The 26042-nt window shown below is 45.4% G+C and overlaps 1 long non-coding RNA gene across 2 annotated transcripts in view; it reads right to left on the bottom strand.

The window, feature by feature from the left end:
• Positions 1-26042, bottom strand: part of LOC135180276 (uncharacterized) — a 94550-nt gene that overhangs the window by 40339 nt on the left and 28169 nt on the right. For both annotated transcript variants that reach the window (XR_010304353.1, XR_010304352.1), the window contains exon 2: positions 22988-23063. This is a non-coding gene — a long non-coding RNA (uncharacterized LOC135180276). The remainder of the gene's footprint in view (positions 1-22987; positions 23064-26042) is intronic.

The following is a 26042-nucleotide window of genomic DNA, read 5'->3' as shown; positions in this document are numbered from 1 at the left end:
CCTCTGTTCAGGTGAGCACTACTGAACATCCTCGAGATAGTTGAGAGGCGATGCTGAGAAAACACTCAGAGTCATCACAGAATCATGGACTCATTCAGGGTTGGAAGGGACCATAAGGATCATCTACTTCCAACCCCCCTGCCATGCCCAGGGACACTCTACCCTAGAGCAGGCTGCCCACAGCCTCAGCCAGCCTGGCCTCAAACACCTCCAGCCATGGGGCCTCAACCACCTCCCTGGGCAAGCCAGTCCTGCCTCTCACCACTCTCCTGCTCAACAACTTCCTCCTGCCCTCCAGTCTGAACCTACCCACAATCACAGTAATACTTTTCTCTCCCCAAAAAATTGAGAGTTGTTCTTGAGAAACACTGAATGCTTTGCCAGGTACATCAGCTACTATTTAATCATTTAACAATCATGGGGTTGCTGCTAGGAAACAAACTGTAAGGTTGTCTTTCAAAAACCAGTTTAAATTACGTATGGAGTACTTGTGTACTTGGAATGGGCTGCCCAGGGAGGTGGTGGAGTTGCTGTCCCTGGAGGTGTTCAGGAAAAGCCTGGATGAGGCACTTAGTGCCATGGTCTGGTTGATTGGCTGGGGCTGGGTGCTAGGTTGGACTGGATGATCTTGGAGGTCCCTTCCAACTTGGTTGATTCTACAGTATCGCAGTATCACCAAGGTTGGAAGAGACCTCACAGATCATCAAGTCCAACCCTTTACCACAGAGCTCAAGGCCAGACCATGGCACCAAGTGCCACGTCCAATCCTGCCTTGAACAGCTCCAGGGACGGCGACTCCACCACCTCCCCGGGCAGCCCATTCCAGTGTCCAATGACTCTCTCAGGGAAGAACTTTCTCCTCACCTCCAGCCTAAATCTCCCCTGGCACAGCCTGAGGCTGTGTCCTCTTGTTCTGGTGCTGGCCACCTGAGAGAAGAGAGCAACCTCCTCCTGGCCACAACCTCCCTTCAGGTAGTTGCAGACAGCAATAAGGTCTGTCCTGAGCCTCCTCTTCTCCAGGCTAACCAATCCCAGCTCCCTCAGCCTCTCCTCGTAGGGCTGTGCTCAAGGCCTCTCCCCAGCCTCGTTGCCCTTCTCTGGACACGCTCAAGCATCTCAATGTCCCTCCTAAACTGGGGGGCCCAGAACTGAACACAATACTCAAGGTGTGGTCTAACCAGTGCAGAGTACAGGGGCAGAATGACCTCCCTGCTCCTGCTGGCCACACCATTCCTGATGCAGGCCAGGATGCCACTGGCTCTCTTGGCCACCTGGGCACACTGCTGGCTCATGTGCAGGTGGGTATCAATCAGCACCCCCCAGATCCCTCTCTGTCTGGCTGCTCTCAGCCACTCCGACCCCAGCCTGTATCTCTGCATGGGGTTGTTGTGGCCAATGTGCAGCACCCTGCACTTGGAGCTATTGAAGCCATCCCCTTGGACTCTGCCCATCTGTGCAGGCGGTCAAGGTCCCGCTGCAGAGCCCTTCTGCCCTCCAACCCAGCCACATCTGCCCCCAGCTTAGTGTCATCTGCACACTTGCTGATGACTGACTCCATGCCCTCATCCAGATCATCTATGCAGATGTTAAAGAGGATGGGGCCCAGCACTGATCCCTGAGGGACACCACTAGTGACAGCTGCCAGCTGGATGTGGCACCATTCACCACCACTCTCTGGGTCCGGCCCTCCAGCCAGTTCCTAACCCAGCACAGAGTGTTGCCATCCAAGCCATGGGCTGACAGCTTAGCCAGCAGTTTGCTGTGGGGGACAGTGTCAAAGGCCTTGCTGAAGTCCAGATAGACCACGATTCTATGATTAGGGTTTTCTGCAGTTTCTGGCAACCATGGTGTAACACACCTTAAATAGCTGTGTTTAAACCTTTGCTGATTTTGTTGACATGATTCGAGGTTTTCTTCCTATTAGTGAGCCCTTCTTTTTCTAATCTCAGCAATATTCTCACCTAACTACTGCTCTGTTACTGCCTCTGTGGCCTTGGACTGTATCATTTCTGTATTTGTTTTGAAAGAAGGCTTTACAGGAGAAGAAAAGGAGTCTGAGAAATACCAGAGCAAACTTGCAATTTCATTAGGGCAACACCTGCTGCCTTGCTGTTTACATTTAGAACCTCTAAACCTCGATCACATTTAACAATTAACAATTTCTCTTTTCCCTCTCACTACTCCTAAGGACAGATGAATGGACTTTGCACTTAAGTACCCCAGATAGAATAGTCCAGGAATGTGGCAGATTCCTATGTTAACATAGTAAAAGTGGAACTACCACTAGAGGGATTTCCCAAGGACCTAAATCTTACCTCTCTTATCTAGATGCCCATTTCCCTTTAAATTTAACAGACATGCTGACTGCCTTTTGTATTTTTGAGGTTTGGGTTGGTTTTTTTTTTGTTATTATTAAGTCAAAAGTAGGCTTAAGAAATAGTTTCTATTATTTGTTTTGTTAAAGTTCAGGTAAAAAGGAAAGAGAAATTTTCATATATAGGGCTTGGAAAAAACAAACAAACCCCAAAATCTTCTTTTAATTGCAAAGAACAACAAACTACTCTTTAAGGGCAGTTTGCAGGCTGGTCCTTTGCATGTCTAAGGACAGAAACTGACAGTCTGGCACTCAGTAGGTACCCAGAGACCAGTGTGCTCAAGTGGACAAGGCTCTGTGTGGCTCAAGTACTAATACAAAGAAACAAAATTTCTCCAGGCTCTGATGGCTAAAATTCGTCTAATAATACTTAGCACTTACAACTTTGGGTACATCTTCAAAGAGCTGAACTAATAGCAGCTAATTTAATCTTCAAACAGTCTGAGTGAGGAGCATTATCATTGCTGTTTAACTGAGGGCCAAAGTGAAGGAATGGCACTGCAGAGAGAGAGAAACATGTGCCTCAACCCAGCTATGTGTACCTGACTAATAGGAAATGCTTTTACTGGGTTAAATCCTGATACTGGGAGAGGGGTGTGGGGGGGTGACTCTTCCCAGCTTGTACATAGCTAGTATTTTGAAATCTAAAGGTGAGGTCAAAGTTATAACTGGGGAAAAAGAAAATAAAACAACAATAATCATTATTTTAAAAGATAGAATAAGATAAAAAGATAAGATAAGATAAGATAAGATAAGATAAGATAAGATAAGATAAGATAAGATAATCTTGGTTTATTGCTTGTTACCTGGGAAAAAAGACCAGCATCAACCTTGCTCCAACATCCTTTCAGGGTGTTGTAGAGAGAATAGAATAGGATAGGATAGGATAGGATAGGATAGGATAGGATAGGATAGGATAGAATAGAATAGAATAGAATAGAATAGAATAGAATAGAATAGAATAGAATAGAATAGAATCAACCAGCTTGGAAGAGACCTCCAAGCTCATCCAGTCCAACCTAGCACCCAGCCCTAGCCAGTCAACCAGACCATGGCACTAAGTGCCTCAGCCAGGCTTTTCTTGAACACCTCCAGGGACAGCAATTCCACCACCTCCCTGGGCAGCCCATTCCAGTGTCAATCACTCTCTCTGCCAACAACTTCCTCCTAACATCCAGCCTAGACCTGCCCTGGCACAACTTGAGACTCTGTCCTCTTTTTCTATTGCTGTTTGTCTGGGAGAAGAGCCCAACCCCACCTGGCTACAGCCTCCCTTCAGGTAGTTGTAGACAGCCATGAGCTCTGCCCTGAGCCTCCTCTTCTGCAGGCTGCACACCCCCAGCTCCCTCAGCCTCTCCTCACAGGGCTCTGCTCCAGGCCCCTCCCCAGCCTTGCTGCCCTTCTCTGGACACCTTCCAGCACCTCAACATCTCTCTTGGATTGAGGAGCCCAGAACTGGACACAGCACTCAAGGTGTGGCCTGAGCAGTGCTGAGTACAGGGGAAGAATAACCTCCCTTGTCCTACTGGCCACACTGTTCCTGATACAGGCCAAGATGTCATTGGCTCTCCTGCCCACCTGGGCACACTGCTGCCTCATTTTTAGTCTACTATCCACCAGCACCCCCAGGTCCCTTTCTTCCTGGCTGCTCTCAGCCACTCTGTCCCCAGCACTTAGCGCTGCTTGGGGTTCTTGTGGCCAAAATGTAGAACCCTGCTCTTGGCCTTGTTAAATCTCAGGGTTCTGCAAGATGGTCTCCTCTCAGCCTCCTTTTCTCCAGGCATAACAATCCCATTTCCCTCAGCTGCTTCTCATGAGACTTTTGCTCTAGACTCCTCAGTGGTTTTGCTGCTATTCTTTGAACAAACTCCAGCACCACTAAATTCATGGTCACATAGCGGGGATAGTTTTGGGTGGAAGAGCCACCAAAGTGCAAGTTCTGCACACTGGAGGCAGAGGACTATGTCTCTGCAGAAGCACAATCTGCAGTGATGACATGGAGTATTGTGGTGCCCAAATTCTCACACTGTGCCAAGCCCATCTGCCACGGTTGTGTTCCTGAGCGTCTGCTGCTGCCATTTCTGGTGCTGTCCTTTGCCGCCTCCCCCAGCCGTGCGTTCCTAAAGCGGGCATGAGGTCAGATTTGCCTTTTCATTTACTTCACGTTGTGGGGGGAGAGGGAAACTTACTGAGGGGGTTTAGGGAAGTGTTAGACAGTAATGAAAAAAGGGGGGAAACGCCAGAAGAATGAATAACTATACAAAGGAGTAAGCAGGGACATAAGAGGACAATGTGTTTGCACCTAAATAGAAGACAAGTCCTGTTCAGAGGCTGGTTTGATTTAGCAAAGCCATTGGCAGGTCTTTATGAAAACTATCAGATATATGGGCTACTAAAAAGGATATTTGATTAACTTTCTAAAATCTGTTCTCAGCCCTCTCTGAAGCTTGCAGTAGACAGAATTTTCTGATACAAAATTAGCAGACTCAAGCCTTTTGCTTAGGTTTAAGTCAAAAAGGGTAAGATCCCTCATGCTGTTTCACCCCTCAGAATTCCTCAGTGTTTGCTGCTTTTTCTCTCTCTCCTGTTGGCTACAGAAGAGGTATATAAGGTCATTGGCATTCTCTAATGACCACATAGATTTAAAAATCAAATATGGGATATGTGCTCCACAGGCAGTTCCTGATCCATGCTGTTGGGTTGTTCCTTATTCTTTGGTCATTTCTGGGACAGATCAAACCCTGTACATGCCTTAATATCCTGCACACCCCCAAGCACTACCATCAGAAACAGAGTGAGTGAATAACTGGGGTTTGTTGTTTTGCCATCATAAAGACAAGAAGAAGCATGGAAGCACAGAGGCTTCAAGCAAGTATGTACATGCATATATATATTTATATGCATTAAATTAGCACTTACTTTTAAGCAAACAATCTAGTTTGGAACAAATAACGCCTAGTATTAAACACACAGCTCTACATATTAATATGTTCAATTGCTGAATTTTGTTGTAGCTGCAAAAATGCTTAGGTCAGTTGAGGTGGTTAAAGCAGTTTGAGCATCTTTAAGTCCTTTAATTTTTAGTAAAAGTGAAAAGCATTTGAAAGGAGAAGTATTTTGTATGACAAAAAAACCAACCAACAGCTCCTTGCTCTATGAGTGTAAAGCAGGTTGGTATTTTTAAGGCTTGTTTTTACTATTGATTTAATACTGGTATTCACAAGGGTTTGCATAGGAATGGCTTCTTGTCTACATTTTGATTCTGAAGAGAGCAAGTATTTCATTACAATGCTGGGCAATTTGCCATGTTATTCATACTTCTTGGCTCCAGCCCTCAGCTCTACCTGTCAATTGTCCAACAGAGCAATGTTTCCTCGTGTCAGTCAAGTCAGCATTGCTTCAACATGTGTTGGTTGTCACAGAATCATACAATAAGTTAGGTTGGAAGAGATCTTTAAGCATCATCAGGTCCCACTCCCTTGAAATGAGCAGGGACATCAACTAGGTCGGATTGCTCAGAGCCACAAAGAGCCTGACCTGCAATGTTTCCAGAAATGAGGCATCTGCCACGTTTCTGGGCAATCTGGGACAGTGTCTCACCACTCTCAGTGCAAAAAAATGCCTTTTTCTGTCCAGTCTGAGTCTCCCCTCCTTTTCAGCTTAAAGCCATAACCCCTTGTCCTGTCACAAAAGACTCTGCTAAAAAGTCTGTTCTTAGAGGTTCCCTGTGAGTACTGAAAAGCTTCAATAATGTCTCCCTGGAGCCTTCTCCAAACTGAACAACCCTGACTCTCTAAGTCTGTCCTGGCAGCAGAGGGGTTCCAGCCCCCTGTCAACTTAGTGGCTTTCTTTGACCCACTCCAACAGGTCCTTGTCTTTTCTGTGCAGAGGACAACAGAGTTAGACACAGCATTGCAGGTGGGGTCTTGCCCGAGCAGAGGGGAGAATCTCCATTCTCTACCTGCTGTCCACACTGCTGGGGATGCAGCGTAGGATATGGTTGGCATTTGGGTTGTGCGCGCACATCACTGACTCACATGCACCAGCATCCCCAAATCCTTCTGCACAGGGCTGCAGTCAACCACTTTATCCTCCAACCTGTCTTCACAGAATCATAGAAGACCTACAAGAGCATTCAGTCCAACCTAGCACCTAGCTCTAACCAATCAACCAGACCATGGCACTAAGTGCCCCAGCCAGGCTTGGCTTCAACACCTCCAGGCACGGTGACATCACCACCTCCCTGGGCAACCCATTCCAATGCCAATCACTCTCTCTGACAACAACTTTCTCCTAACATCCAGCCTAGACCTCCCCTGGCACAACTTGAGACTCTGTCCTTTTGTCCTGTTGGTGGTTGCGTGGGAGAAGAGCCCAACCCCATCTGGCTACAGCCTCCTTTCAGGTAGCTGCAGACAGAAATGAGCTCTGCCCTGAGCCTCCTCTTCTCCAGGCTAAACACCCCCAGCTCCCTCAGCATCTCCTCACAGGGCTGTGCTCCAGGCCCCTCCCCAGCTTTGTCACCCTTGTTTGGACACCTTCCAGCACCTCAACATCTCTCTTGAATTGAGGAGCCCAGAACTGGACACAGAACTCAAGGTGTGGCCTGAGCAGTGCTGAGTACAGGGGCACAAGAACCTCCCTTGTCCTACTGGCCACACTGTTTCCGAAAGAGGGGCTTCCTGATACTGGGGCTTGCCCCAACCCAGATGCAGGACCTTGCATTTGACCTTGAACTTCAGCAGGTCCACATGGGCTTACTTCTCAAACTTGTCCAGCTCCCTCTGGATGGTATCCCATCCCCGAGGTGTGTCAACAGCATCACTCAGTCACTTGGTGACATCAAAATTGCATTTTAAAGGATCAGGAGATTGAAATTCCAGAGTGGTTTGGGGACATCACAGCTTGGGGACCATGAGATTGAAAAGTGTAAGTCTTATTCAGCTCTGCTCCTTGGACAACTATTTTGTGGTGATAGCTTTTTAGAAATGCTCCCAGGCACTGGATCACACAAAATGGTGCACACCTGGGTAACGACAATGGGTTTGGATCATAAGACCATAGGATGTTAGGGGTTGGAAGGTACCCAAGGAGATCATCCAGTCCAACTCCCCTGCCAGAGCAGGACAATGCTATCTAACACAGATCACAGAGGAACACATCCAGACAGGCCTTGAAAGGCTCCAGAGAAGGAGACTCCACAACATCCCTGGGCAGCCTGTGCCAGTGCTCTGGGACCCTTACAGTAAGGAAGTTCCCCCTTGTGTTGTGGTGAAACCTCTTTTGCTGCAACTTACACCCCTTGCTCCTTGTTCTATCCCAGGCAGCAGTGAGCAGAGCCTGTCCCCCCCTTCCTGGCAGCCTTCAGATACTTATAGACATTTATCCAATCCCCTCTCAGTCTTCTCTTCTCCAGACTGAGCAGCCCCAGGTCCCTCAGTCTCTCCTCATCAGCCATGCCCTCCAGTCCCCTCATCATCCTCGTAGCCCTCCACCGGACCCTCTCCAGCAGATCCCTGTCCCTCTTCAACTGGGGAGCCCAAAACTGAACACAGTTTGGGTTTAGTTTAAGTTGGCTCATTGTCACGGCCTTGCTCTTGTCATGGATCCAATTCAGGTGAAAAAGAAATAAAAGAGATGATGCAGCAGAGATTCAGACGTTGCTTTGGAAGGTAGATACAGGGCATAACTTTTGGGTGCCTTAGGCTGGTAAGCAGTAATAGGCCTTAAGTCAAAGAGCAGTGATAGCCCCCCCCTCTGCCGCCAAAGCAACCTTTGAAGATGAGGTGCAATGTGATCACAGAGCGCTCAGAAATGCATTCCCTGCTCTGCTTTGTCTCTGTAAATGCAGCGTGCAGCAGGACGGCCATGCTGTGGCTGGTAGCTATTAGGGCTGCACACTGCTTTTCAGATTTACAGCTGTGGGCTTGTCACTGCCAGATGCTGTTTTACTGAGACAGTCACTCAGGAAACGTTGTGAGAAGCAGCAGGTTTCCAGTAAAACATGCCCATAAACAGCACGGTTGCTGGCAAAATAAGACTTACACCCAGATGCTTTAGGAGAAAAACAGCCTATTCTTTGTTCACTTTTACCCCGAGGGTTCGACTCAGATCCATAAATACGCAGGATGAAGCAGCCCATCCAGCCTGGCCGGCCGACAGGACACGTCATTCCCAGCTCAGGCGCTTCTGCCGCTCCTGGGGCGCGCTCTGTGCGAAGAGGCTGACCCAGGGAAACAGAGCAGAGAGCTGCATCAATCAGAACTCCAACCAGAGGCTGCTTGGCTGTCAAGAGCCAGGGCTGGGCCCAACGCTAGGCAAGTGACAAACTTTCTGAATCAACCCTCCCCCTTTCCCAAGGGGATGAGAAAAGGAATAAGGAAGGGAGACTGATGGGTTGGGAAAGAAAAATAAACCAGGTTTAATTCAAATAATAATAAACCAAAATATATGCAGATGGCACCAAGCTGTGTGGCACAGGTGACTTGCTAGAGGGCAGGGATCCATCCAGAGGGACCTGTGCAGGCTGCAGAGGTGTGTCCAGGCCAATCTCATGACCTCATTCAACAAGGCCAAGTGTAAGGTGCAGCACCTGGGTGGGTGCAATCCCAAGCACAAATCCAGGCTGGGTGGGGAGTGGATGAGAGCAGCCCTGAGGAACAGGACCTGGGAGTCTGGGCTGATGAAAAACTCAACAGGAGCCTGCAGTGTGAGTGCAGCCCAGACACAACCCTGTGCTGGGTGCAGCAGAGCAGTGTGGGCAGCAGGGCAAGGGAGGGGATTCTGCCCCTTGGCTCTGCTCTCCTCACACCCCACCTGCAGTCCTGGGTGCAGTTCTGCAGCCCCCAGCACAAGCAGCACATGGAAGTGTTGGAGCCAGTCCAGAGGAGGCCACCAAGATGCTGAGAGGGCTGCAGCAGCTCTGCTCTGAGGACAGGCTGAGAGAGTTGGGGCTGTGCAGCCTGGAGAAGAGAAGGCTTTGAGGAGACCTTGGAGTGGCCTTCCAGTATCTGAAGGATACCTACAGGAAGGCTGTGGAGGGACTATTGACAAGGTCTTGTAATGACAGGACAAGGGGGAACGTGTTTAAAGTGGCAGAGGGGAGATTGAAAGTAGATGTTAGGAAAGGGTTGTTTGCAGTGAGGGTGGTGAGACACTGGCACAGGTTGCCCAGGGAGGTTCTGGCTGCTCTCTCTCTGGAGGTGCTCAAGGCCAGGTTGGATGAGGCTTTGAGTGACCTGTCCTAGTGGGAGGTGTCCCTGCTTATGGCAGGGGGTTGGAACTGGATAATCCTTGAGGTTCCTTCCGACCTAAACTATTTTATGATTCAAAACCTGCCTGGACACATTCCAGTGTGACCTACTTTAAGTGATGCTGTCATGGAAGGGGTTGCTGGGCTAGCTGATCTTCTGAGGTCTCTTCCAACCTTTAATTTTCTGTGATTCTCTTCTAGCTGCAGCCAGGACAGAGGTTATGTTTGGTTTTGCGGCTGTGGCAAGTTGGGAATAGACTTCAGCAGAAAAGCATAGGAATCCACTGAGTGAAATGCACAAAACCCCTGCCATTTCCAAGCTACCCAACACCACCCTGTTCCAGCTCCTCCACACTCTGGGGAGAGCAGAATGCCACACTAAAATAGCAGAGCTATAGCAGGCATGGCTCTCCTTTCCATTGTCAGCTGAAAGCACCTACAGGAATAAGGGATTTTCAGGAACAGCAGCTCTTCCTTACAGCATCATAGCATGAGAGACTGGTTTGGGTTGGAAGGTTCCTTCAAAAGCCATCTGGTCCCAAACCCTGGTTTGATGCCTTTTTGAAGTAGAAAGCCAATCTTTGGTTTGCCATTGAAATCCATAGTCCAGAACACATAAAGATGAGTTGGAAAGCATCTTACACAACTTCTGTTTCTGAGCATGCAGACACTGGCCATGCCAGTGAAGCTCTAGATCAGAGCTGGCCACATTTTAGAAATGTTGATTTTCTTTTCTCTATTCCCTTTTTTTTCTTATTGTCTCTCATCTGTTCATTTCTTTATATATTAGCAGAAAAACAAACAAACAAACCCAAGAGCCACCCCCAGCTGAGATTTCTCATAATATCCTTCATGTCTGACTGCTGTATTTTGCAAGACTAGAACTGGTAAGAGCGTACCACATGATGGGTTTTGTTTGAGGTTCTTTTGCATTTATTTCTCCTTGTTTTTTCTTCTTAAGTGAAAGAACTTCCTGGATCAGTTTCTGCTTGAATGGTAAGCAGCATCACATGGAAGACTTGAAGCTGTGTGTACCTGTGCTAATGTTTGTCCCCCAGGTCAGAAGGGGAAGGGTATATAGTCTACTGAAAGTCAGATGGCGTAGCATAAACAGAGCACTTTATCTTTCTCTCTCATCTCTCTTATAAAGCAAGGCATTTATTTTTCTGGCAAGTGTCGTGTTTTCTTTTTAGCCTGTGTACCCCCGCTGCAGCACAGAAATCATTTCCTTACAGCTGTTTTTACAGAGCAGGGTAAAAGTTGATGGATTCATTACCAAAGCTCCCCAGGCATTTTTTGGTGCAATTTATAGAGATGTTCTGAATGAAAGATATCTCCTGCCAGCTTGTCAGCCCCCGTGCGGGACTGCGCGCTCCTGCTCAGCCAGCGCCTGCTCTCCTGGCTCCCGCCTGCTCTCCAGTGGCTCCAGCAAAAAAGCAAAGGTAACTCAAGAGCCAAAATGATAGTGGCAAATTGAAATGTAGAAGCGATCCTTCAGAATACCTCCTGCCCCCGCGCACACGGTGCAGAATGCTCTTTGCCTCTTGAGACGCCAGCTCCGTTTGGAAAAGGGTTTACTGCAAAAAAGGGAAGGGGAAAGCGAGCATCTCCTGCCTGTAAAGTTTGTTAAAGTGTAGCTGATAGGTGCTAACAACACAGCAATAATGATGACACTTTGCACCTATTGCACTTCGACCAGAGCTGACACTTCTAGGAGGATGAATAATACATTTCCCTGACAATAAAAACCAAAATCCAGGACAAAAGGCAAACCCGAACCAAACAACCCCCCAAATAAGAAAAGAAAAACCCAAACCAAACCCAACCAAGCAAGCAAAACAAAAAAAAACAAAAACAAAAACAACCAAATATAAAGGGGAAAACAAGCATCTCTTTCCTGTACAGTTCATAAAGTATAGGTGATAGTGCTAACAACACAGCAATAATGATGTCACTTTGCACCTATTGCAATTGGGCCTGAGCTGACACTTCTTGGGGGATGAAAAATACATTTGCCTGAGAATAAAAAGCAAAAAACCCAGAAAACAATCAAACAAATAAACAAAACTCCCCAAACAAACAAACAAACAAAAACAAACCAAAACAACAAACCCAAAGCAAAGCCAACCAACCAAAACAAAAAAGAAGACCCAAATATAGAGGGCAAAATGGAAAACAAGCATCTTTTTCCTGTAAAGTTTATAAAGTATAGGTGATAGTGCTAACAACACAGCAATAATGATGTCACTTTGCTCCTATTGCAGTTGGACCTGAGCTGACACTTCTTGGGGGATGAAAAATACATTTCCCTGAGAATAAAAAGCAAAAAAGCCAAATCAAATCAAATCAAATCAAAAATCAAACAAATCCCCCCAAACAAAAACTAAAAACCCAAACCAAAGCCACCCAACCAAAACAAAAATACCCCAAACAAAAAAGGGGAAACAAGCATTCCTTTCCTTTGAAGTTTATACAGTGTAGGTGATAGTGATAGCAACACAGCAATAATGACGTAACTTCACATCTATTGCAGTTCAACCAGAGCTGACAATTCTTGGAGGATGAAAAATACATTTCCCTGAGAATAGAAACCAAACCCCAGAACAAAAAGCAAATCCAAAACAAACATTCCCCCCAAATAAGCAAAGTAAAATGCCAAACCAAAGCCAACCAACAAAAAACAAACAAACAAAGAAACAAACAAAAAACCAAATATAAAGGGGAAAGCAAGCATCTTTTCCCTGTAAAGTTTATAAAGTATAGGTGATAGTGCTAGCAACACACCAATAATGATGCCACTTTGCACCTATTGCAATTCAACCAGAGCCGACACTTCTTGGGAGGATGAAAAATACATTTCTCTGAGAATAAAACAAACAAAGAACCTAAAACAAAACAAAAAACCCCAAACCAAAGCAGACAAAAAACCCCAAAACATTACAAACAACCCTTACCCCCCAAAAAAGAAAACAACCCCCAAAAATAGCACTAAACAAACAAACAAAACCCCAACCAAAAGCCAACCAACCAATCAACCAAAAGGAAAATAAGGCCAAACCAAAAGGGGAAACCAAGCATCTTTTCCCTGTAAAGTTTATTCAAGTGTAGGTGATAGTGCCAGCAAGCATCTTTTTGCTGTAAAGGTTATTAACGTGTAGGTGATAGTGCTAGCAACACAGCAATAATGATGTCACTTTGCAACTACTGCAATTCAACCAGAGCTGGCACTTCTTGGAGGATGAAAAATACATTTCCCTGGGAATAAAAAACCTCCAAAAACCCCAAACCATAGCAAACAAAACCCCAAAACAAAGCAAACCAAAACCCCAAACCAAAGCACACAAAATAAACCCCAAAACAAAGCAAACAAAAACCCCAAAACAAAACAAAAAAACCCCAAAACAACTCAAACTAAAAAACCCCAAAACAACTCAAACTAAAAAACCCCAAAACAAAGCAAACGAAAAACCCAAAACAAAACAAAAAAACACTAAAACAACTCAAACTAAAAAACCCCAAAGCAAAGCAAACAATAAAACCCAAAACAAAGCAAACAAACCCAAAGCAAAACAAACAAACCCCAAAACAAAGCAAACAAACAAACAAAAACTCAAACAAAAGCCAAACAATCAAAACAATAAAACCTCAAAGCAAAAGGGCAAAGGGAGCATCTCTTTCCTGTGACGTTTATTCAAGTGTAGGTGATAGTGCTCGCAGCACTCCAATGCCAATGCAGCTTTGCACCTCTTGCAATTTGACCACAGCTTACACTTCTTGGAGGATTGTGGTGGAGGGCCACATAGAATCATAGAATCATAGAATCAGCCAGGTTGGAAGAGACCTCCAAGATCATCCAGTCCAACCTATCACCCAGCCCTAACCAATCAAGGCCCAAATAGCCTTGTTTACAAGTCTAAGCTTGCCTGGACATGTTTCCCCCGAAAGGTGCTTTTCTATCTAAACCAAGTGAAAACAAATTAAGCGGACAAAGGGGCACACCAAGCCTGGCACCTTCAAGTCTGGCTTGCCTGCTTGCAAGGTTGAGGTAAACAGGTTGTGTAAGCTCATGTGCCTAGCATGTGGGCCCACCTGAGCCCTCTCCATCTTTGGGGGTACCAGACCTGTGGACTCTACCTTATTTGGCACGTTTTGGCCTGCTGCCAGATGCTTATTGGACAGTATGGTGGCCAAAGGACCATCAGTCTCAGCCCATATCTCATAAATAGGGCGATTCAGTGTTCCTGCCACCCTCCTCCACCCACTGCTCCCAGCCTCTCTGTCGCCTTTGGGGCCACCGCCGCTGCATGGTTTCCAGCCCATGATACTTTGCACCGACCCAGTGGAACGATTGACCAAGGCACTCCCGGCCAGCTGCCACTCCAGCTCGCTGTTCCCAGCTCGATTGTGCCCGTGGAGCCTCCAGACAGCGCGCCCCAATAATACCTGAACTGAACTATTCAGATCCATGAGGGCCAACAGCGTGGCTTTCGCTACGCATCTTTGGGACCACAGAGACTGTGACTCCAGCCAGTGAGTCACTGAACAATCTCCATTTGAGCAGCTAAGAATTTCAGTGACTTTACCCGAGGCACTTTCATGCCACAAGAGTCTCTATCCAAACCTTTCCAAACCTCTACCAAATTCCTGAACCCTACTGTAAATGGACATTCTGTAAAGTAATTTCACAACCGCATACAAAGGACTTGTGTAGGTCAATTGTATATAAGTTTGGGGGGGGGATTCCTTTTGTATATATTATTAAATTGTTTAAAACCCTTTTAAATTTGGCCTCTTATCTTACCCCAAACACAGACAAAACCCCTTCACAACCAGGATGAAAAATACACTTCCCTGAGAATAAAAAAACCCAAAACACCAAAAAGTAAACCTTAAACAAACAAAACCTCCCAAACAAACAAACAAAAACCCAAAGCAAAGTCAACCAACCAAAAAGCCCAAACAGTTAAGAGAAGTTAAACAAATGGCTAAGGATTGTGAGCTGAGACTGCTGATTGCAGCCAGTGTCTGATTTTCTTCCAAGGTGATGAATTTGAGCCAAACGAAAGTCTTCATTGTTTTAGTAGCTTCCTTTGTGCCCTGGCTTCTCTCACCCTTTCTGCATGGCAATATTGCCTCTGAGTATGTTTTTCCTTCTTTCACAAATGGATTTTTTCATCGAAATCAGCAAGATGGTGCAGAAAATACCAAAGTATTTGGCAATGTCAAGATAAGGGTTTTGATGGGTTTTGTTTTGTCCTGTTTTTTTCCCTGCAATATTTAAAAGAAGAGTAGTTTGCTCTGAATATATATTTGTTTTAATCGTTTTTAGTTTAGATTTTTTTCTTCTGGATTTCTCTCTGTGTCTTTCCATTTCTGTGCCACTGCTGTCAAAATATGCTGCCTGCGTTGCACTGCCATCTCAATTTTAGGTGTCAATTTTCACTGAAATTGGTTTGGGTTTCTTTTATCTTTCTTTTCTCTCCTCTTATTAGAACAGGCAAATCTGGACAAGTGATTTTCTTAGAACAGTTAATCATAGATCAGTCAGGGTTGGAAGGAACCACAAGGATCATCCAGTTCCAACCTCCCTGCCTTGGGCAGGCTGCCCACAGCCTCAGCCATCCTGGCCTTAAACACCTCCAGCCACGGGGCCTCAACCTGGGCAACCCAGTCCAGGCTCTCACCACTCTCACAGGGAAGAACTTCCTCCTCATGTCCAGCCTGAATCTCCCCACCTCCAGCTTTGCTCCATTCCCCCCAGTCCTGTCACTCCCTGGTATCCTTAAATGTCCTTCCCCAGTTTTTTTGTAGGCTCCCTTCAGATACTGAGAGGCCACAATAAAGTCACCTGGGAGCCTCCTCTTCTGCAGACTGCACAGCCCCAACTCTTTCAGTCTGTGCTCATAGCAGAGGACACAGGTGAGAATCCCACAGGTGAGAAATCAGTCCTTGATTAATTTTTAGAAACTTTAATTCCTTTATGTGACTTTAATGACTATAAATGAAGAGAGAGAGTCTAGTCTCACGCTGGGTTCTGTCATGTCACTTCCAGGTACTGTTCCATGATTAGAGACTGGATGGGGAGCTTAGTGCCATGGTCTGGTTGATTGGACAGGACTGGGTGATAAGTTAGACTGGATGAGCATGGAGGTCTCTTCCAACACGGTTGATTCCCACAGCAAACAACATTCCTTGGCACGTTGATACTCTTTAGGTTTTGCACCAGCTTCTGATCTTGCCACAAGCAGTGTGATCTGGTACAGCTTTGCATATGAGCTCCTCCATGGCTGTCCAAAGAAGTTGTGAGCTGTGTTTCAGATGTGTTAACACAGCTTCAAATGACCTAATTTCTTCTTACCTGCAATATATGGCTTCAGTGCAAGTGAACCATATTACAAGACATATACAAGAGAGAAAAATATAAAGAAGTGGAACAAACTAAAAAAAAACGATTACTGCAAATAAGAGGGAGGATTTTCTTCATGCATTTAGCAGGATGTCTCATTAGCATCTTAGTCCACTATTAGAGGGTGCATCTTTAGGTCGTAGTTCAACCAACAGCAAGAGAAGGACCTGGAGTACTGATAGACAATGCATTTCCATGAGCTGATAATGCACTCTAGTAGCCAAGAAGGCCAGATATATCCTGGGATGCATTCAGAAGAGCATGGTCAGTGGGTCAAGGGACATTCTTCTCTGCCCTGGTGAGGCTACCTCTGGAGTATTGTGTGCAGTTCTAAGGGAAAGAGTCCAATAAACATTATGAAGTTGATGAGGGAACTGGAACATCTGTCTGAAAAGACCGAGAGAACTGAGCCAGACTTTTTTAACTGGTGCCCAGTGGTGAGAGAAGGGACAATGGGCACAAACTGGGACATAGGAAGTTTCATCTGAACATGAGGAAAATCTTTCCTGTGAGGGTGCTGGTGTCCTGGTCCAGGCTGCCCAGAGAGGTTGTAGAGTCTCTTTCCTTGGAGACATTCAAACCTCACCTGGATATGACCCTGGGCAACCTGCAACTAGATGATCTCCAGAGGTCCCTTCCACCCCCCAGCATGCTGAGATCCTGTGATGAAAGTTTGTTCTGAGTAAGTGGGAGTAACAAGTGAAATATAATAGCAGAGATCTGGAAGGATCTTCCCTTTTTCATTCAGTTCTAAACTTTTCCCTGTATTCTAGAGCCATACCTAAACTTTGACAGATGCTATAGTGTCAACAGCTTGTCTTTTCAATCACTGATTGAAAGATGGGCTTTACATTTATTATCTAGCTAAAAAAATAGATATTCAGGGAGAAAAAGCTCATTAATTGTTCCCCTCTATATTCATGAATTCTGGTGATTGCATCATGCAGGCTTGCAAGGGCGAAGTGCAGTGGTTAGGTCACCTTAATGAGGGCAAATAAAATGTGTTTCTTCCAAAGAGGTAGAGAACATTTTTAATAAGGCATTTGTGGAGCACTATAATTTTTTTACACATTATTTTTATTGTGGTTGTTTTCCTAAGAATCTGCACTTAACAGAAGGATGTTTTATGTGGTGCGTTCTGGTTTTGTGCATGGAGGGAGAAGTTTAATTGACTTCTTTTTTCCTTAGGAGAAAGGAATGTATATAATGGAATGTATGTAATGGAATGTGTATAGCACTGGTGTCTGCTTTTTAGAAGATACAGCCTAGGTGTTGTCACTTAAAAGTATTAGAAATAGCAAGCTTTTTAGCATAGAATAGTAGAGTGTTTTGGTTTGGAAGGGACATTTGAGGGTCATCTAGTCCAACACCCCTGCAGTCAGCAGGGACACCTTCAACTCGATTAGGTTGCTCCCAGCCCTATCCAGCCTGACCTGACCAGCTTTCTGGGCAGCCTGTGTCAGTGTTTCACCATCCTCAATTTAAACTTCCCTTGTCTCTAGTCTGAATCTCCCCTCTTAGTTTAAAACCATTGCCCCTTGTCCCAACCACAAGAGCTGTGGGACCAACTGCAAGATCACTAAACCTGTAGATGCCTGGCCACCTTCAGGGAGGAAGACCTTCCAGAACAGGCTCCTGAGGAATGCATGTGGTTATCTGAAATCAGAGGAGTAACAACCAGAAAAGCACATGTGCAGCTGCCTCTGCTTTTCTCATGACACACTAGGAACAACCTTGTGCTTAACGTTGTCCCTCATCAGGACTTCATGTTGAGATACTCAGTGAATGGTTGAATGTGATACACAGGATTCCTGTTCTAGCTTCTGGAGCTGGATTTATAAGCCCTTTATTTCAAAGGACAACTGCCACAGAGAAGTTAATGCCCTTGTTTAATATAATAACTCCATGATTAATATATCCTGTCAGTGTGTGGGAAATCTGAATTCAATTTCCTACTCTGCCTGAGGGATTTGAACTCCAGACCACACAAAGTGACCCAATCAGCAAGCTATAGCATTTCGTGGGTGAAAAAGACTCTCCTTTCTACTTTCTAAGATGTCCAAGCAACCCACAGTTAAGGAGACTAATTTCTCTGTTACCTGGTGGTTAATGTTCACTAGGACACTGAAGTCAGCTTTTCCTGTTCTGGGTAGTAATTCTGCCAGGATGCTGCATAAGAAAGGTGCCTGTGAGCATCTTCTGAGACCATGTGTCTACCTGAGCTCTACAGATCTGGCATATGGATGTGTACCCACTCATTGAATCCCATAGGACCATAAGAGCAAAAGTCAGTGTTAAGTTTCTCCATGCTATCTGAAAATGTCCAGAAGCACAGCTTCAGGGAGCAGGACATCTTGAACCCTAAGAAGAGAGATACAACCACAGATGGCAGACAAGCATGTTTTTGCTAGGTTAGATATTAGGAAAAATGTCTTTCCCCCAAAGGGTTGTCAAGCTGAAAGAGGCTAGCAGGAAAGTGGCAGAGTCATCATCCCTGGAGGGGTTTAAAAGATGTGCAAATGTCATGCTGAGGGACACAGTTTAGCGGTGACTTGTCAGTGCTGGGTTAACAATTGAACTTGATGATCTTAAAGGCCTTTTCCAACCAAAATGATTCTATGACTCTTCTGAAGATTGCAATTTCGAGGCAGGCACAGGAGAACATCCCCAGCCTTTTGTAGGTTGAAGGCAAGAACCTTCGAAAGCTGAAGGAAAGGACGACGCTTCTTAATCACCTTAGTGTGTTTGCAGGGCAATAGCATGCTTGGCTGATTGCATTGGGAATGGTAGCCTACCATTCCAACTTGCTGTTATACTGTTACATTTTATTGGTCGCTCAGTTATTTTCATTCTCAGTGCCACAAGAGCTCTGAAACCAATTGTGAGTGTGTGCAGGTCAAGGGGAAGGAAAATTAAGGGTCATCCTAAGTTTATACAGTGGTGCTTTTTCATTTTCTATAAAGCTAACTACATTTTGGCTCCCTGTCGGGTAAGCTTTTTTCCCTTGTCTATTATTTTCCAAGAGGAGAGTGCATCTGACAGCCTGAGAATAGCACCAGCCTGCACACAGATGGTAGGGATTACACCACACTGCGCCTTGACCTTCAGAAGCCTGCCGTTTCTTTTCAAGGTTGCTCTTCTTTGACAGGTAGACTGGCTTTTGTCAATTACTTTCATTAATGCCTTCTTTTCATTAGGATCAATTACCTGTACTTTAGAATGTGGCTCAAAATTACAGCCAAGCTGGGTCCAAACTGAGCAACTGAAACTGTTACCCATATTTTTACCCTTTCTGTTGCCCCACAGGATTATGAGGCGCTAGAAGATTTAACTCATAGTGGAAGAATGTTGCCTGGTTTCTACTCTTTTCTATCAGCCTCTTGGTCTGTGAGATTCTGATCAGCACAAGAAAAGCCTGGCTGGGGCACTTAGTGCCATGGTCTAGTTGATTGGCTAGGGCTGGGTGCTAGGTTGGCCTGGGTGATCTTGGAGGTCTCTTCCAACCTGGATGATTTTATGATTCTGTGAAGGATAATTCATCTGGCTACAGATCAGGCTTGCAAGGGACTGTATTTAAAGGACTGCTTTCTGAGGTGTTATGGAGAGCCCTGCAGAGGGACTGATACAGGCTGGCTGGGTGGGTAGAGGCCAATAGGATGAGATTTAACAAGGCCAGGTGTAGAGTCCTACACACTGGCCACAACCTCCCTTCAGGGAGCTGCAGACAGCAATGAGCTCTGCCCTGAGCCTCCTCTGCTGCAGGCTGCACACCCACAGCTCCCTCAGCCTCTCCTCACAGGGCTGTGCTCCAGGCCCCTCCCCAGCCTTGCTGCCCTTCTCTGAGTATGTTCTGGTACCTCAACATCACTCTTGGATTGAGGAGCCCAGAACTGGACACAGGCCCCAGAAAGGCTGGGGCTGATTTGACCCTTGTCTGTAGAGGATAGCAGAGTGTCTGCAGAGAGAGCTCACATGGTCTGGCCTGTGCCTTCTTTCCCAAATGACTGACAGCAAATGGCTTCTGAAGAGCAGTGGAGATAAAGGGGGAAAAATGTAAAGCACTGAGATGTTTTTCTGGCTTGGTTCCTCTTTTTACACAGTGCTGAAACCAGAGGGACAATCTAGTCCCAGATCAGACCTTAAAAGGTGCTAAAATACAGGACAGCCAGAGGGATAGAATCTCCTCATGGTACACAGGGGAGATAAGCAATTAGTGCTCATTAATGGTAATAAGAGTTACTGCATAACTCCTTGGTTTCCTGGGCCGAGAAGAAGAAAGTCTAAAACCATAATAAATCTGTCTCAAATTTAGTAATATTTATCCCAACTACAGTATAATCACAAGAATAACATTGTGGTGCCATAAAACATGTTGAAATCCACTCTTACATCATCACTGCTAGTTCTTGCTGCCAGTTTAGTACAATAAATTATAGGACAACCCATGGCGTGGGATTGAAACTGCATTTTTAACATGGCATTTTAAGTCTGCATAGCACTCATGATCCCAGGACAGTGAGAGTTCTGATCATTTAAAAAACAGGTGACAAAAAAAGCCTCATGAGATTTGCTTTTGTTTTAAAAATTTGCTAAAAAGGAGTTTATCACCAGCACTGGATAAGAGGGGAAAACACCAAACTCTGAAATGCATCATGGATTGACTCCTTTTTTACCATACCTGATGTACTTATCATTTCAGAGTAGCTTAAACAAACCTTGTTCTGCTCTCCTCAGACCCCACCTGCAGTCCTGTGTACGGTGCTGGAGCCCCCAACACAAGAAGGACATGGAACTGTTTGAGCCAGTCCAAAGGAAGCCATGAAGATGCTCAGAGGGCTGCAGCACCAAGCTGTGTGGCACAGCTGACTTGCTAGAGGGCAGGGATCCATCCAGAGGGACCTGGACAGGCTGCAGAGGTGTGCCCAGGCCAACCTCATGACCTCATTCAACAAGGCCAAGTGTAAGGTCCTGCACCTGGGTGGGTGCAATCCCAAGCACAACTCCAGGCTGGGTGGGGAATGGCTGAGAGCAGCCCTGAGGAACAGGACCTGGGGGTCTGGGCTGATGAAAAGCTCAACAGGAGCCTGCAGTGTGAGTGAAGCCCAGACACAACCCTGTGCTGGGCTGCAGCAAGAGCAGTGTGGGCAGCAGGGCAAGGGAGGGGATTCTGCCCCTTGGCTCTGCTCTCCTCACATCCCACTTGCAGTCCTGGGTGCAGTTCTGGAGCCCCCAGCACAAGAAGGACATGGAATTGCTGGAGCCAGTCCAGAGGAGGCCACCAAGATGCTGAGAGAGCTGCAGCAGCTCTGCTATGAGAACAGGCTGAGAGAGTTTGGGCTCTGCAGCCTGGAGAAGGCTTTGAGGAGACCTTGGAATGGCCTTCCAGTATCTGAAGGAGACCTAAAGGAAGGCTGAGGAGGGACTATTGACAAGGTCTGGTAGTGACAGGACAAGGGGGAATGGGTTTGAACTGGCAGAGGGGAGATTGAAAGTAGATGTTAGGAAAGGGCTCTTTGCAGTGAGGGTGGTGAGACACTGGCACAGGTTGCCCAGGGAGTTTCTGGCTGCTCCCTCCCTGAAGGTGTTCAAGGCCAGGTTGGATGAGGCCTTGAATGACCTGTTCTAGTGGGAGGTGTCCCTGCCTATGGCAAGGGGAGAGTTGAAACTGGATGAGCTTTGAGGTCCCTTCCAACCTAAACCATTCTATGATTTACTAAAATGAGTTCTTTACTTTGAAAGTCAAAAGCAACCCAAAAATCAATAATAGAGTTTTTTGTTTTGATATTGAAATGAAAATTATTTCCAAACCCTTCACTGCAAATTTTGCCTCAGATTCCAGTAAAAGTAGGTTAGGTCTCTCATGAGTACTACTGCAGTGAATAACTTGGAGGAGCTAAGCCAAATATATGCAGGAGTCTGATTATTATTTTTCTTTTTTTTTTTTTTTTTTTTTTTTTGCACAGTTACTAAGTGGGTAGGAACATTTTAGAAATTCAGATGTCTACAAAGAACTTTCTAGGGTGAAATCTTCCTAAAATTTAAGACTGTGTCTTGCCTGCAGGTCTAGCAGGTGCTTTTACAGTCTCAGGAAGCATAGCTTAAATATAAAGGGTTTAGGAAAAGGATGATTACATTCATTTCTTCCTTACATCCCACCCCTTTGAAAAGGTGCTGTCACATTCTACAGCTTAAAACCTTGGCAATAGTTTCATCATATCTTCAGCTGCACAAAGGCTACTTCACATCCTTCTAAATTCCTAAGATTTCAAATGCTATGGGACATGATTTAGTGGTTACCTAACAGTGCTGGATTAATGATTGGACTTCATGACTGTAGAGCCAAGACTCAAGGGAAGGCCACAATAATGTCATAGAATCACAGAATGGTTTGGGTTAGAGGGACTTAAAGATCATCTAGTTTCAATCCCCCCCACCATGGGCAGGGACACCTACTAGTTAGATCACTTAGCTCAAGACCTCATTCAACCTAGCTTTGAACACTTCCAGTCTTGGAGCCCCCACAACTACTCTGGGCAACCACTTCCAGTGTCTCACCCCCACCAAGGAGAGAGATATCTTTCTAGTGATCTTGAAGGTCTCTTCCAACAATAATGATTCCCTGGAGATGTTCGAGCCTGGCTGGGGCACTTAGTGCCATGGTCTAGTTGATTGGACAGGGCTAGGTGCTAGGTTGGACTGGATGATCTTGGAGGTCTCTTCCAACGTGATTGATTCAATGATTCTGTGATTCTATTCTATCCTTAGACAATAACTAAGAAAGAACTGTGCTCCATTTGTACAAAATGCTTGCAAACTCTCAGAACCTGACTGCCATCTGGTCAGATTATAGCATGGAGCATAATGTTCTTGTCCACAGGGATGTCTGGGAATGAAAATAAATCCAACTTGGCTTCCTCCAGTGCCTGTAGTGGCAAATGTCCTACTGAGTGCCTACCTTTGTGTGAGCCATCTCCAGGAACACCTTCACTAATTCCTCATGCATGTGGCCTTTTGTCTTCTCAGCAGGACACCTGTAATAGAGTGATACAAATAATGGCTATCATCTCCTTTAAAAAACATATCTAAACCAAAATTAAAATACCTTATTAATGCTTTTCCCAGTTCTCATCAGTCAATTCTCACAGAAGTAGTGCTAATACCTATGGTAAAATAATATCTGTTGAGGTTGTGTTTTGTGCTTATGAAATTGCCTGGCTATTGATAATGTTCTGCACAATAAAACCCCACAGCACACACAAAATGAACAAGCAAACAAAACAAAGCCAAAGAGACCAAAAGTTTAGTCTCTAAGCAATATCTGAGCATCATAATTCACTGTTGAAAATGTAGCTAATCTGAAGATGTATTCCCTATATTGCCCACCCTGCAAGAAATGCTAACAAAGTTTTCAGCACAATACAGTTTCTTAGTTATTTTACTTGAACATAGCAACAATTATTTTTGGTTGTTTCAAGGAGAGTCTTTCTGTGTCACTAGTTAATACTTCATGATTATGCTCTGACGTTACCTTTATGTCCTTGCTAATTTGTGTTTAAGCTTGGAAATCTCCTTGAGTGTTTATGTGCTGCCAATCGTAAGCTTAGATCTCATGAAAAATGAGGGGGTAAAAAAGAAGGATGAACAAATAAACACCAGTGGGATGCCTCAACTGCTTGCTTATTGGGCTATCAGGTAGTGACAGGACTCAGGGGAATGGAGTGAAGCTGGATGTGGAGAGATTCAGACTGGACGTAAGGAAGAAGTTCTTCGCCATGAGAGTGGTGAGAGGCTGGAATGGGTTGCCCAGGGAGGTGGTTGAGGCCCCATGGTTGGAGGTGTTTCAGGCCAGGCTGGCTGAGGCTGTGGGCAGCCTGCTCTAGGGTAGGATGTCCCTGCCCGTGGCAGGGGACCTGGAACTAGATGATCCTTGTGGTCCCTTCCAACCCTGACTGATTCTATGATTGCTAAACCTGTGCTTAAATTATGCTGAATTTAGAGATTAATTCTAGCAGAAAAGTAACAAAGAGCCAACTACAAAGGTGAAATAAATGATTTTATTCATTGAATTGCTGCTGCTTACATGAACGTGGAGTTCTTCAAACAACACACTCCCCAAGAATCTGAATAGAGTTAGCACAAGATCTCAGAACTAAGAGCAAGGAACTGAGCTCAGAAATGGGAATTGATTGAAAGGTTGCAGGTCCCATTCCCCTTCCTAGAGAAGTACTGAACAAGGAGGTGCAGGTTTTAAGATCTGTCTTTACACGCTATAGGTGTGAGAAGTTCTCCCAAAACTTTCTGTGTGCTTTGTTCTTTAATTCCACTCTTTCCTCTATAATTGGCAAGCTCTTAAACATATAATGTGTCAAATTAAAGTAAAATAATCTGTTGTGTTTGGCTTTTTTTTTTTTTTTATTAATGACATAATTATATTGCACCACTATAAAATTGCTTTCAGTCTAATTATGTCTAGGCAGAGATTACTGGTAATTAATATAACAAATAATTTTGACTACAACCAGCAATAATTGCCTTGCTGAAGAACTTTCCAAAACCCTTAAGTGATTTTATTACTTCTACACACAGTATTGCAGCAAGTCTTTAGCAGTTGGTAATTAATTACTTGAAGAAATAAGTAATTAATTGCTGCATTGAATTAGATGTTTGAAAGGGAACAAGAACCAAGCCTTCAGAACTGCTGGTGAACAGATTCTCTGGTCACTGGGTCTGAAGCCACAGAGGCTCATAGCCTACTTCTGAGCCAGAACTGAACTCAGCTGCTAAACTACCACTAACCACCCAAGCTGCTGATCTGTCCCATCCCAGGAGCCACAGGAACCATCAAGTGATTATGGAAATCATAGAATCATCATAGAATCAAGCAGGTTGGAAGAGATCTCCAAGCTCATCCAGTCCAACCTAGCACCCAGCCCTATCCAATCAACCAGACCATGGCACTAAGTGCCTCAGCCAGGCTTTGCTTGAACACCTCCAGGGACAGCGACTCCACCACCTCCCTGGGCAGCCCATTCCAATGGGAAATCACTCCTCCTGTGTTCCTGTTAAGAACTTCCTCTTAACAACCAGCCTATACTTCCCCCTGGCAAAACTTGAGACTGTGTCCCCTTGTTCTATTGCTGGTTGCCTGGGAGAGAAGGCCAACCCCCATCTGTCTACAACCTCCCTTCAGGTTGAGCACCTAAGTCCCTAAATGTCTTGTGCTCCCACAAAAAGCTGCTGCAAAGCTGCTCACAGGTACCAAGCTGCCCAAAGCCCTGCTGCAGGCAAAAAATCTGGGAATCTGAAGTGAGGATGACAAGATGAAAGAAAATCTCTGTATGTGCAGAGGCAAAGGAGTAGACTGCTTTTGTTAGTGTCCTGGTTTGAGCTAGCACAGAACAAACTTTCAGGGATTTGACTTTCAGTCTCTCCTCAGTGACAGCACAGACAGAGGCTGCTTCTAGCAGTGATGACACTGATGATTAAAGTTACTACCTAGACTTGGGGTGCAGTAAGAATCTTCTTCTTGTTGTTCCTGTGCAGGCCAAGGTCACTGCTAAATCTTGAGTCCCACATTGGGGTGAAACAAGAGGTGGCATCTTCATCAGGGAGCAGAGAGGACAGGTGACCCTAGATTGACCAGCAAGGCACTCTATTTCATGGACATCATATCCAAGATGGGGTCATGGGGTTCAAGCCTCTTCTTCAATGCCTACTGTCTGCCCTGCCTTCTATCCTGATTTGTGTGGTTTTGAATCCAGTTTCAGAATTCAGCTTTTGAATCTGGTTCACATCTGCTACTGATTCAATTCTGGGACTTCCCCAGTGCCTGCCTGCAACATTAGTGATGACAGTGATGTAACTGCCATCAGGGACTTGGATTTGCTATTGTATTTTATCTATTTATATCTATTTTGCTTTATTATTTCCATCACAGCTGGTTTAATTTCTTTCCCAAACCATCATTCTCTCTCTTCTCTTACCCTTGGGAAGAGAAAGGGTCCACAGAC

Source organism: Pogoniulus pusillus, chromosome 13 (assembly GCF_015220805.1).
Source record: "Pogoniulus pusillus isolate bPogPus1 chromosome 13, bPogPus1.pri, whole genome shotgun sequence".
NCBI lineage: Eukaryota > Metazoa > Chordata > Aves > Piciformes > Lybiidae > Pogoniulus > Pogoniulus pusillus.
The sequence above is the reverse complement of the archived record's forward strand: the minus strand, read 5'-3'. Positions and strand labels throughout refer to the sequence as shown.